Raw genomic sequence first — 13,001 nt, 5'->3', positions numbered from 1 at the left:
CTGATACTTAGGGATTAAAAGACTTCAGAAAACTTGACATTATTTTGGAGAACTGCTTTCAACAATTATTTAATAAATACATAAATGTTCCACACTCTAGAAATATGGTGATGAGAAAACAGACAAAATATCTTGCTTAATGAAGCTTAATTTTTTATAAAGCGATTCTCTTTCTATGCCTATCACTTCTCTATGCACAAACACAAATTTATAAAACTGAATGTATGAAAAGTAATTTCTGAATAACTCTTATAGCTCTTCATATATTTATTTTTGCTTTTAAAAAATACCATTCTTTTACCTTGTATTAGAATTATTTGTGATACATACACACACTATCTGTATGCATACTACCTTTTATATATATATTCTATATGCTATACATGTATATTATGTATGTATGTGTGTATATGATGCATGTGGGTTCCAGATGGCACAGTGGTAAAGAATCCACCTGACAATGCAAGAGGTGCAGGAGATGTAGGTTTGACCCCTGGCTGGGGAAGATCCCCTGGGTAAGAAATGGCAACCCACCCCAGTATTCTTGCCTGGGAAATCCCATGGACAGAGGAGGCTGGCAGGCTACAGTCTATGGGGTTGCAAAGAGTTGGACATGACTGAGCGACTGAACATGGGCATGAGAGCAGCTGAGCATGAACACAATTATGTATGTATACACATTTATATCTTAAGTATGTATAGTATATATATTATATATGTATATAGACTACTATATAGTGTTATATATAATATGCCCATGCTAAATTATGCAGTAATACATAGAGTTTTCATGTTTGTTAACTATTTGAATAAAAGTAGTAACTTTAATAGTTTGTAGTGTAATCTCAATTTTGTCATGCCCCATACTATATAACATACCACAGGATATTCACTGTTGAATTCACAAACTTGTGTTCATATGTTTCTATAAAAATAATTTTATATTTTAATTTTAATAAATAATTATTTTAAATATCATCTTTTCCTGTTTTATGTGAAAATATACCTAAATAAGCATTTCTTATTTTTATATATAAGTCAAAAGTTAGTGTCAAGGCAAAAATATTTTTGCTTACCTATGACTAATTATTATTTAACTCATTCTACTTGTGATAGATATGTCAGGGGAGTGTGTAATTTCCTCGATTCTGTCTCATCACAACAAAAATTTGAAGCAATGGACGTTAAAGCACTCAGCATGTCACAGCTCTCAGACCATGTTATAGCTCTTGGACAGATAGTGTTACAGCTCCATGTTACAGCTCAGTTTTATTTAGAAAATAAAAGGAAAATACATCATTGAGGCGTGAACGCATGCTGACCCAAAAGACACAAAGAGAAGAGAGAGAGAGCGTGCATGTACGTGTGCACTCATGTGAGAGGGAGAGAAAGAGATCCCCCAGCCTTTTGGCTCCTCTTTTTATGTTTTTCCTCCCCCTGGGCCTGCCCTATATAAATTGGGCTAGCCAGGAGTGCTATTTGTTCTACCTGAGGTCCTCACTCCAGTCCTCGGACCTTCCTTTGTTCTATTTTTGTGGGCTTTTCCCTTCCTTGTCTTTTGGCCACCGCCATTTTGGACTCCTTTGTCCTATTCTAACTACCTAACATATATTTATAAAACAATTTAGAAGTTTTCTACATTGACTCTGAATAGGATAGCTTAGTGGAAAATAGAACTGAATGTAATGCTCTTTTATATGTTGTATTTTCACAAAATCTGTGATAGAATTTTGGATTATTTCATGTGAGAGATTTATGATACTTTGCTATGATTCTGTTAGGGGAAGCACCCTGATTGAAACCGTCCACCCTGGCCAGGCACCATAGTAACCATTTGCATGAGTTGTTTTATGACAGGAGATCCTGATAAGGAATACGGAACTAATAAGCCACCACCAACCGGAAGAGTTCGGGAAAGGTCAAAAGGAAACACCGAGTGTCCACTTCCCAGAATCCCTCTTGCTAGCATCCATCTTGACTGAGCGATGCGTGTGCCACCAGGAAAGACTCTGAATTAGAATGATTGGCCAAAGACTACCTGGAAACGAATCCCATCACCATAAAACCCAAGAATGCAAGCCATGCGGCAGAGCAGTTCTCCTGGGTTCCCTGACCTACTGCTCTCCACCCGGGTGCCCTTTCCCAATAAAATCTCTTGCTTTGTCAACATGTGTCTCCTCAGACAATTCATTTCCGAGTGTTAGACAAGAGCCCAGTTTCGGGCCCTGGAAGGGGTCCCCCTTCCTGCAACAATTCTACCCATTTCATAAGAGTAGGGTAACTATTGGAATGCTTACATAATTAAAGAAAAAAGAACACCATTTTTTTCCAAAAGTTATAATTTTTGTATATGCAGCATGCAAATATTTGAAGCATAAATGGATTTTAAATTTTAAAAAGAACATTGTTCTAGTCAGGGTTTATATTTTTTGTTTGTTTTTTCTTAAATAGACTGTGTGTGTGAAAAGCAGAACATTGAAAACTCACTGGAATTTAGCTACACTTCCATCCACATGCCTCTAAACTTTTAAATGTGTTTTAGACAGAGATCTGAATGTACTATAACCTGGAGACTGTTTTTCAATCGTAAACCATGCATTTAGTTGGGGAGTCTGAGCTGATCAGGGAGAGAAAAATCTTTAAGGGAGCAAAATACACATCAAACTGATGTCAAAGCTTCCACTCCTTTGAGCTACAAAAAGGAACACCATGAACTGATCACTAATCATGTGCACTACTAAGCCTATGGGATTCAAAAGACTGTTGGGATCCAACAGTGCACATGGCCCTTCCCACTGGCTAGCAGAGGAAAATCTTTTTACTCAACAGGAGAAATGTGACACATGCTGAAACAGAGGCAGAAGCTAAGAGTAAAGAGATTTAGCTGACTGAAACTTTTCTAGACTCTAGAAAAGTTCTGTCAGAGGCAAACTCTCAAGAACTCATTTTCCATCCACTCCCTAGAGCTGTATAAGAAACTATAGAGAACACGTTAGCAAAGAATTAGAGCAGATTTTATCAGCAAGTGGTGGCTGATTATGAAATGCTCTTAGTAATGTAACCCAGGCCTGCAGCAATGGCGTTAATCAAAAAGCTAGAGCAGGTTACCCTAGCTTTCACCACTTTTTTGTTTTGTTTCCTAGATCTGATAGAATTAAGTCTAAATCTTAATACATAAGATTTATATATATTGATATATTATGCCTGTTTTCAATACTGACTTAAATGTTATTAATTACCAAAGTATAATGCCGTCAAGTTTTTTGAGAAAACTCTCTTAGACTTCTATTAGTCAGAACACTTCCATTACAGTGGCTAAATCTCCAGGTTGGATAACGCTTCTTAGTAACAGCCTTAGGATCACATCAGCATTGAAAGGACAGGAGCAGGCTGGGGGTCAGTGCCTTCAGGCATCTTAGTTTCTCTTTCTCTGGGCTTCTGTTGCTAGGCACTTACAGAGAATAAAGGCTGGGCTATTGTTTAAGGGTGGGTTCCCCCCTTTCCCTCCTAAGCTCCTGTTTCTCTGGTTCTGAAATAAGTGACTATTTGGAAACAGACTACAAAGAGGCCAACAGAAATTTCCACACATTACCATCTAGTTAATATCCCTGGGCAAAGAATTTCAAGGTAAGAGCTATCAAGGAGTTTTTCTAAATTTGCATTCTACTTGAAGGAAATTTTTTTAAACAGAAGTTTGATATTGTTAACTCTAATAAAATTATAGGTTTATTTTGAGTATTAACAGTATTAGTATTTTGTTGAACACACAATAGATTTATTTTTAAGGCATTGATTTTCCTTTAAAATGTGTGGCACTTTTAATTCAGCAGGAAATTGAAAAAATCTTTTTGGCAGAATTTAACAATACAGACTGAAGGAAAGCATTTATGGTGAAAACTGTTATCATGCTATTATTGCCTAAGGCACAATTATTTAACTTTCTTTAGTTGATAAACTAAATCAATGGACTTTGTACTGTGAAGCTGTTAATATTTTGGGAAAAGACTGCTGCTGCCTTAATTTTACAGATATTCTGATTGCTCTGGACACAGAAATCATGAAGGACATTTTGTCCATTTGCAAATTTGACTGCTTTCTTTCCTTTTGAAACCAAGCTCCATGTTAACTATTTCAACCAGTTTTCTAATATAACAGGAACTGGCCTCTGTGTGTCAACAAAAATGAAGAATCTAGCATAATACATGATATCAGGATAACCTGGGAAGAGGGCAAAGCCTCAAAGTTAAAGTATTACTGCAATTATCAGGAGAGGTTATGTGTTTGTCTGTCTAAGGCCATAAGGGGAAACAGAAAAATGTATAAATATGTCCAACAAAACATTTAAAAAGAGATGAACCACACAGAAGGATTTCTGGTGTTTTGAGTAAGAAAAATCCTTCCTTGAAGATCAAAGAAATTCAAGAATAGATGGGTCCAAGTCTTACTTTGTCAAGAGTATAGAAAATATAATGGAAGTTAAGCATTGTTGTTGGTGGTCAGTACCTAAGTCTTGTCCAACTCTTGGGAACCCTATAAACTGCTGCATGCCATGCTCCTCTGTCCTCCACTGTCTCCCGGAGTGTGCTCAAGTTCATGTCCATTGAGTCAGTGATGCTATCTAACCATCTTATCCTCTGCCACCTCTTTCTCCTTTCCCAGCATCAGGGTCTATTTTAATGAATCAGCTCTTCAATCAGGTGGCCAAAGTACTGGAGCTTCAGCTTCAGCATCAGTCCTTTTGATTAATACTCAGGGTGGAAAAAAAAAAAAAAACCTCAGGGTGATTTCCTTTAGGATTGATTAGTTTGATCTTGCAGTCCAAGGCACTCTTAAGAGTCTTCTCCAGCACCATAATTCTAAAGCTTCAATTCTTCGGTGCTCAGCGTTCTTTATGGGCCAACTCTCACATCCATGCATGACTACTGGAAAAGCCAAGCTTTGACTATATGGACATTTGTCAGCAAAGTAATGTCTCTGCTTTTTAATATGCTGTCTAGGTTTGTCATAACTTTCTTTCCCAGGAGCAAGCATCTTTTGATTTCATGGCTGCAGTTACAGACCACAGTGATTTTAGAGTTCAAGAAAATAAAATCTGCCACTGTTTCCATTTTATCCCCATCTATTTGCCATGAAGTGATGGGACCAGATGTCATGATCTTAGTTTTTTGAATGTTGAGTTTTAAGCCAGCTTTTCCACTCTCCTTTTCACCTTCATCAAGAGGTTCTATAGTTCCTCTTTACATTCTGCCATAAAGGTGGTGTCATCTGCATATCTGAGGTTTCTGGTGTTTCTTCTGGCAATCTTGATTCCAGCTTGTGCTTCATCCAGCCTGGCATTTCACATGATGTACTCTGCATATAACTTAAATCACCAGGGTGACAATATGCAGCCTTGACATAATGCTTTCTCAATTTGGAACCAGTCTATTGCTCCATGTCTGATTATAGCTGTTGCTTCTTGACCTGCATACAGGTTTCTCAAGAGGAAGTTAAAGTGATCTGTTTATTCCCATCTCTTTAAGAATTTTCCAGTTTCCAATTTTTGTTTGACTGGAAAATTTGTTCCAGTTAAATTTCCCAGTTTGACTGTTGATCCAAACAGTCAAAGGCTTTAGTGTAGTCAAAGAAGCAGATGTAGATGTTCTTCTGCAATTCTCTTATTTTCTCCATGATCCAGTGAATGCTGACAATTTGATATCTGGTTCCTCTGCCTTTTCTAAATCCAGGTTGTACATCTGGAAGTTCTCAGTTCACATACTGCTGAAGCCTAGCTTGAAGGAGTTTGAGCATTACGTTGCTAGCATGTGAAATGAACACAATTATACTGTGATTTGAACATTCTTTGGCATTGCCTTTTTTCAGGATTGAAATGAAAACTGACCTTTTCCTAGTCCTGTGGACACTACTGCTGAGTTCTCCAAATTTGCTGCTGTGTTGAGTGAAGCACTTTCACAGCAACAACTTTTAGGATTTGAAATAGCTCAGCTGGAATTCCATCTCCTCCATTAGCTTTGTTTGCAGCAATGCTTCCTAAGGCCCACTTGACTTCACACTCCATGACGTCTGGCTCTAGGGGAGTGACTGCACCATCATGGTTATCTGGGTCATTAAGACTTTTTTTTGTATAGTTCATCTCTGTGTTCTTGTAATCTCTTCACTTCTTTTACTTCTGTTGGATCATTGCCATTCTGTCCTTTATTTCCAGTTTTCTTGAGGAGATCTCTTGTCTTTCCCAATATTTTTTTCCCTCTATTCTCTGCTTTGTTCACTTAAGAAGGCTTTCTTATCTCTCCTTGCTATTCTCTGGAACTCTTCATTCAGTTGAGTATATCATTCCCTTTTCTCCTTTGCCTTTCACTTCTCTTTTTCTGTTAGCTATTTGTAAGACCTCCTCAGAAAACTACTTTGCCTTCTTGCATTTCTTTTTATTTGGAATGATTTTGGTCACAGCCTTCTGCACAATGTTGCAAACCTCCATCCATAGTTCTTCAGGCACTCTGTCCACCAGATCTTATCCCTGAATCTATTCACCTCCCCCTCCCCCAATCTATAACCATAAGGGATTTGATTTGGGTCATACCTGAATGGCATAGATGTTTTCCCTACTTTCTTCAATTTAAGCCTGAATTTTTCAGTAAGGAGCTCATAATCTGAGCCACAGTCATCTCCAGGTCTTGTTTTTGCTCACTGTATAGAGCTTCTCCATTTTTGCCTGTTAAGAACATAATCAATCTGATTTAGGTATTGACCATCTGGCCATGTCCATGTGTAGAGCGGACTCTTGGTTTGTTGGAAAAGGGTGTTTCTATGACCAGTGTGTTCTCTTGACAAAACTCTGTTAGCCTTTGCCCTGCTTCATTCTGTACTCCAAGGCCAACCTTGCCTGTTACTCCAGTTATCTCTTGACTTTCTACTTTTGCACTCCAGACCCCTAGGGTGAAAGGGGCATCTATTTTTTGGTGTTAGTTCTAGAAGGTCTTGTAGGTTTTCATAGAACAGTTCAGCTATTCAACTTCAGCTTCTTCAGTTGGGGCACAGACTTGGATTACCGTGACGTTGTATGGTTTGCTTTGGAAACAAACCAAGATCATTCTGTTGTTTCTGAGATTGAACCCAAAGACTGCGTTTTGGACTGTTTTCTTGTCTATGAGGGCTACTTCATTCCTTTTAGGTGATTATTGCCCACAGTAATAGATATAATGACCATCTAAGTTAAATTCGCCCATTCCTGTCCATTTTATTTCACTGATTTCTAAAATGTCAGTGTTCATTTTTGCCATGTCCTGCTTGACCATGTCCAATTTACCTTATTTCTTGGACCTACCATGCCAGGTTCTTATGCAATATTGTTCTTTATAGCCCTGGACTTTTCTTTCACCACCAGAAAATATAATGGAAATTAAGCACTGCGTTGATCAAGTATAACTCTGGTTTCTTGATATAGTAACATCTCAACTTTGACCAACATATTACTTTACATTGTATAAAAAGTCTCATGTACACTGACCCATGTAATCATCAGAAGGAGACTATAGAGGAGATAACAGAAGCTTGGCACTATAGAGGAGATAACAGAAGCTTGGCAGGATTGAGGGACATGTCTAAGATCATACCAGCAGTCCAGCACAGAGCATGGATGAGAAAGATCTCAGGTTCAAACCTGAGACCTTTTGCCATGCTGCCTTCTTTCCACACTGCACTGTCTATTCTTGTAAAAGAAATAGATAAAGATTTGGAGAGAAAGGGTTCATGATAATATGAGAAAAATTATGTGCTTTATGGGGTAGCTGTATTTGGAAAAGAGATTTATTTACTGAGATTCAGGAGCAGAAGTGCTGATAAATTTAAGGGAAGGCCATTTGTTGGCTGCTTCAATGTAAATCCAGAGAGGTCCTTTGCCTACAGTCATAGGGATGTTTTGAATGGATAATTCCCTTTTCTATTTCTTCAGTTTAACTAACAATACACAGATCTGCATACTCTATGCTAAGCAATGAACTGTAACTGTCAATGGAGGCAATTTCTTAATTTTACTGGCATGTAGGCTAATATCTAGTTAAGGTTTAAATTACAGTCTGGCAAATACATACTTCAATATTCCATTTGTGAAGTTGAAGCAAATGCATTTGCAACATATTTCTTAAATATAGGAATTGCTTATTCTAAGATATTAAAGGACCCAAGGTAATGTGACTGTTTTCTAGTTATCACATATAAAAATCTTCAAAACTTGGGAGTTACTTACTGTTAGATACACTTGTTTTGTTAAAATGATTTCTTTTAACTATAAAAGAAATGAAATGAAAGTATTTTCATTTTGTGTAAATGCTTATGTGTGTATGAATGAGTTATATGCCTTTTTAAAATAAAAGATTGAGACAGAAATGTTAAAGTTGTTTTATGTTTCTTAGAGTTGCCCATGGTGAATGTAAGATGTCTTAGTCTACTCAGTACTGTTATCACTACTCTGATAGTGGTTCTACTAGCATTGATTTATATTTTTATCCAGTCAAATACTATATACCTTCTGCAATCCATTGTATTTTTGTGAGTAATACACTGAATCCATTTCTGCAGGTCTTGTTTTCAACTTACAGTTTTGCTTTTGGGAACATAACAGTAATGATACTACTAATGAAGGAGTTGAGTATAATAAGTTATGCATCACAACTGCTGAGAATCCTTCAGATGAATGCAAAGTCCTTTGTGAGCTATTTTTGTTCTGATTATAACACTGTTTACAACATCTGGTCATTCCTTAATTTATTACTAATGAGAGTTTGTTAGCAGCTGGGATCATGCTAAATTTAAGCTAAGCTTATTTAAATTAAGGTATTAAACCATTTTCCTGCTGCTTAAGAAAAGTAAACTTCTTAGGAAAATTACTTTCATATTTTGTCTCTGTGTGTTACAATCAAGTCCCTGCAGAACGACCATATTTCTTTTAGTTAATTCCTCTAAGATGTGACAAAATTATTGGCTTCTTATTTTTCTATTTTAGGGAAATTTTGTCGTGGTAAAAAAAATGAATTGTTTGATTGTTAGTCAACTACTTATCACCACTTATTACTAAGTCTGTGTGTGTGTGTGCACATGCGTGCATATGTTTCATGGTTAGTCAGTTGGAAAGAGCACTTAGCATTTTTCCCAGTATTAAAATTAGACAAGATCATCTAAGCTCTGTAAAATTTACTAAGATATTTTTAAGAGAATGTGTATGAAGACAGATTAGGTATAAAAAGACCATTGATTTCATTTTACAAAATCTGAATTTTAGTCCTGATTCTAACAGCAGAATTCACTGAATGTCCTACTGTATTTTTTTCTTTCATTTCATATTCTAGTCATGTTATAGCCAAACATTCCAGGAAACAAACTCACTCAGAAGAACAGCATGGCTAGTGGAGTGCAGTTTATTATACCAGTGGGTCTGAGGCAGAGTCTCCTCTTTAGCCAGGGACTTTGACTGACTTTTGCGAAAACCTTATATACCTTAAGTGTACTGCTCAAGCCCACATCACCAAATTCCTTAAATCTAGCCTGGAAAATGTTAAAGGGAGATATAATCAGGTTAATTGTCACCCTTATATGCAGAGTATGTCATGAGAAACCCTGGGCTGGAAGAAGCACAAGCTGGTATCAAGATTGCCAGGAGAAATATCAATATGCAGATGACACCACCCTTATGTCAGAAGGTGAAGAGGAACTAAAAAGCCTCTTGATGAAAGTGAAAGAGGAGAGTCAAAAAGTTGGCTTAAAGCTCAACATTCAGAAAACTAAGATCATGGCATCTGATCCCATCACTTCATGGGAAATAGATGGGTAAACAGTAGAAGCAGTGTCAGACTTTATTTTGGGGGTCTCCCAAATCACTGCAGATGGTGATTGCAGCCATGAAACTAAAAGACACTTACTCCTTGAGAGGAAAGTTATGACCAACCTAGATAGCATATTAAAAAGCAGAGACATTACTTTGCCAACAAAGGTCCATCTAGTCGAGGCTATGGTTTTTCCAGTGGTCATGTATGGATATGAGCGTTGGACTGTGAAGAAAGCTGAGTGCCAAAAAACTGATGCTTTTGAACTGTGGTGTTGGAGAAGACTCTTGAGAGTTCCTTGGACTGCAAGGAGATCCAACCAGTCCATCCTAAAGGAGATCAATCCTGGGTGTTCATTGGAAGGACTGATGCTGAAGCTGAAACTCCAATACTTTGGGACCTCATGCGAAGAGTTGACTCATTGGAAAAGACCCTGATGCTGGAAGGGATTGGGGGCAGGAGGAGAAGGGGACGACAGAGGATGAGATGGCTGGATGGCATCACTGACTTAATGGATGTGAGTTTGGGTGAACTCCGGGAGTTGGTGATGGACAGGGAGGCCTGGCATGCTCTGGTTCATGAGGTCGCAAAGAGTTGGACAAGACTGAGCCACTGAACTGAACTGAAATACTCGTCTATCAGAATACACTTATAAGGGACTTCCCAAGTGGCTCACTGGTAAAGAATCTGCCTGCCAATGCAAGGAGACACTGTTTGAGCCTGGGTTGGGACGATCCCCTAGAGGAGGAAATGGCAATCCACTCCAGTATTCTTGCCTGGAGAATACCATGGAGAGGAGCCTGGCGGGTTACAGTCCGTAGCATCACAAAGAGTCAGACGACTGAGCATGCATACATGAATACTCTTGTACAGGAGCTTTTGTGGACATATTTTCATTTATTTTGGATAAATATCTCCATGTAAAATTTATTTGACAAGGGTGAGATACATATTTAAACTTTATAACTGTCACATAGTTCTCCAAAGTGATAGCACCATTGTGCATTTCTACAGGAAATACATGAGAGTTCTGATTGCTTTACTACCTTCCAACATTGGGTGTTGTAAGTCTTTTTAAATTCTAGTTCTAATGGTAATGAAATGGTATTTCATTATATTTTTGTTTTGCTTTACTCTGATAACTATACATTCTGGGCAGCTTTTCATGCATACATTGGCCACTTTTACATAGTTTTTGTTATATGTCTATTTAAGGCTTTTGCCAATTTATTAATTGTATTGTCTTTTTATTATTTATTTACAGGAATACATTTTATAATCTGGATAGGTAACTTTTTCAAATATCTGAATTTCTATAATTTTTCTCCAATGTGAGGCTTGCTTTTCATTTAAGAAAACTATCTTTTGATGAGCTGAAGGTTTTACTTCTGAAGGGATTCGATGGATCAATTTTTTATGGCGCATGCGTTCTGTTTCCTATCCAAGAAATCTTCCTCTGCACCAAGATCATGAAGATATTCTCTTACATTTGTTTTTTGAAGGTTATGGTTTAGGTTTTAAATTTAGTCTATGATCCATCTTAAATTAATTTTGGGTTTGGAGTCAAATAGAGGTAAAGTTTCATTTTTTAAAATTATATATTTATTTGCTTCTGTATCTTTTATCAGTAAGATTTTTAATCATAGAATTGACAGTGTTTTTGCCCCCAAATCATTGTTGATTGACTACCGGACTCACTACTTCCTTCACTGTTCTATTTTTAGAGAAAACTCTCTTGGCCTTATATTTTTTGGAATACCAAAATGGCTCTATTTAGATTATAGATTGTCTTGAAATCAGGTGTGAGAGTTAATCAATTTAGTTCTTTTTGAAAATTGGTTGAACACTTTAGATTCACTTTCTTGTGAACTTGCCTAAGTTCATTAATTAGTAGAAGTTTTAAAAAATTTTTTGAGGATTACACAGAATTGCTATGTACATAGGTATGCTATCTCTAGTAACAGCATTTTGTTTTTCCTTTTCATTCACTCTGCTTTTGTCTCTTTTGCTTGCCTTGTAACAGTGACTAGGCCTTCCAATACCATAGTGAGTAGAAGTTAAAAGATCAAGGATTTTTGCTTGTTTTTTAAATCAGAGGAAAAACATTCAAATGTTTTATGATTAATACAGATATTGTCTGTAGATTTTTATTGATTGCCTTCTAGTCCCAGTATATCAAGGGATTTTAATATGAACTGGTGTTTAATTTTGTCAAATGCTTTTCCATCATCTATTTAGACATATATATCTACATTTTTCATTATGTATTTTCTTTTGCTAATGTGATCAATTACATTGCTTGATTTCTGACTGTAAACTAACCTTGAATTCTTAAAATAATCGTCATGGTGTCATGATATATTAGCCTTTTACATACTGCTTTTATTGAGAGCATTTTTGTTTACATGTCCATGAAGGATGTTAGTCTGTGGTTTTATTTTTATTGAAATATTTGGATTTTTTAAAAAAGTATTTTGTTCTAGTTTTTTCTGACCTCACCAATTGAGTTGGAAAATATTAATTCCTCTTGTACTTTTTAAAAGAGTTCATGAAGACATGATATATGGTTTAAAGAACCTACTAATGAATCCATATGGGTTTGGAGTTTTTTTTTTGTTGTTGTTGGAAAGTCTATTATGAATGTAGCTTTTAAGATTTTTTTGATTCTATCTATTGTTTATAAAAATATAATAATATGTCCTTTCACTTAAATTGGCAAGTATATTGGTATGTGGATCTTCTGGAGACAAATCCTTTTAGGTTTTGCCTATTGAAGATGTCTTTATTTCTCCTTTACTTTTAAGGATATTTTTATTACATAGATATGAAATTCTAGCTTAAATTTTTTTCCCCTTGTGTATTTTAAAGATGTCATTCCATTGCCTTCTCTCATTCATTGTTTTTAATTAAAAGTCAGGAATAATAGTTGGACACTTTGTGTAAAGTAACTTACTTTAAAAAATTACTGAGTGCTTTCAGTATTTTCTTTGGCTATTCAGGATTTTACCTACAATATGTACAGGCACCATCTCCTTCTCAGGATTTTCTGAACTTCTTTAGCATTTGGGTTAATGTGTTTCATCAATTTTGGAAAATTTTTATCTATTGTCTTTTAAAACTGTATGTTTTGTCCTAGTCTCCTTTTCTTTTTCTTTTATTAAATCTTTTCCTTTTATTACATCT

This window comes from Cervus elaphus, chromosome 17 (genome assembly GCF_910594005.1).
Source record: "Cervus elaphus chromosome 17, mCerEla1.1, whole genome shotgun sequence".
NCBI classification, from domain to species: domain Eukaryota; kingdom Metazoa; phylum Chordata; class Mammalia; order Artiodactyla; family Cervidae; genus Cervus; species Cervus elaphus.
The sequence above is the reverse complement of the archived record's forward strand: the minus strand, read 5'-3'. Positions refer to the sequence as shown.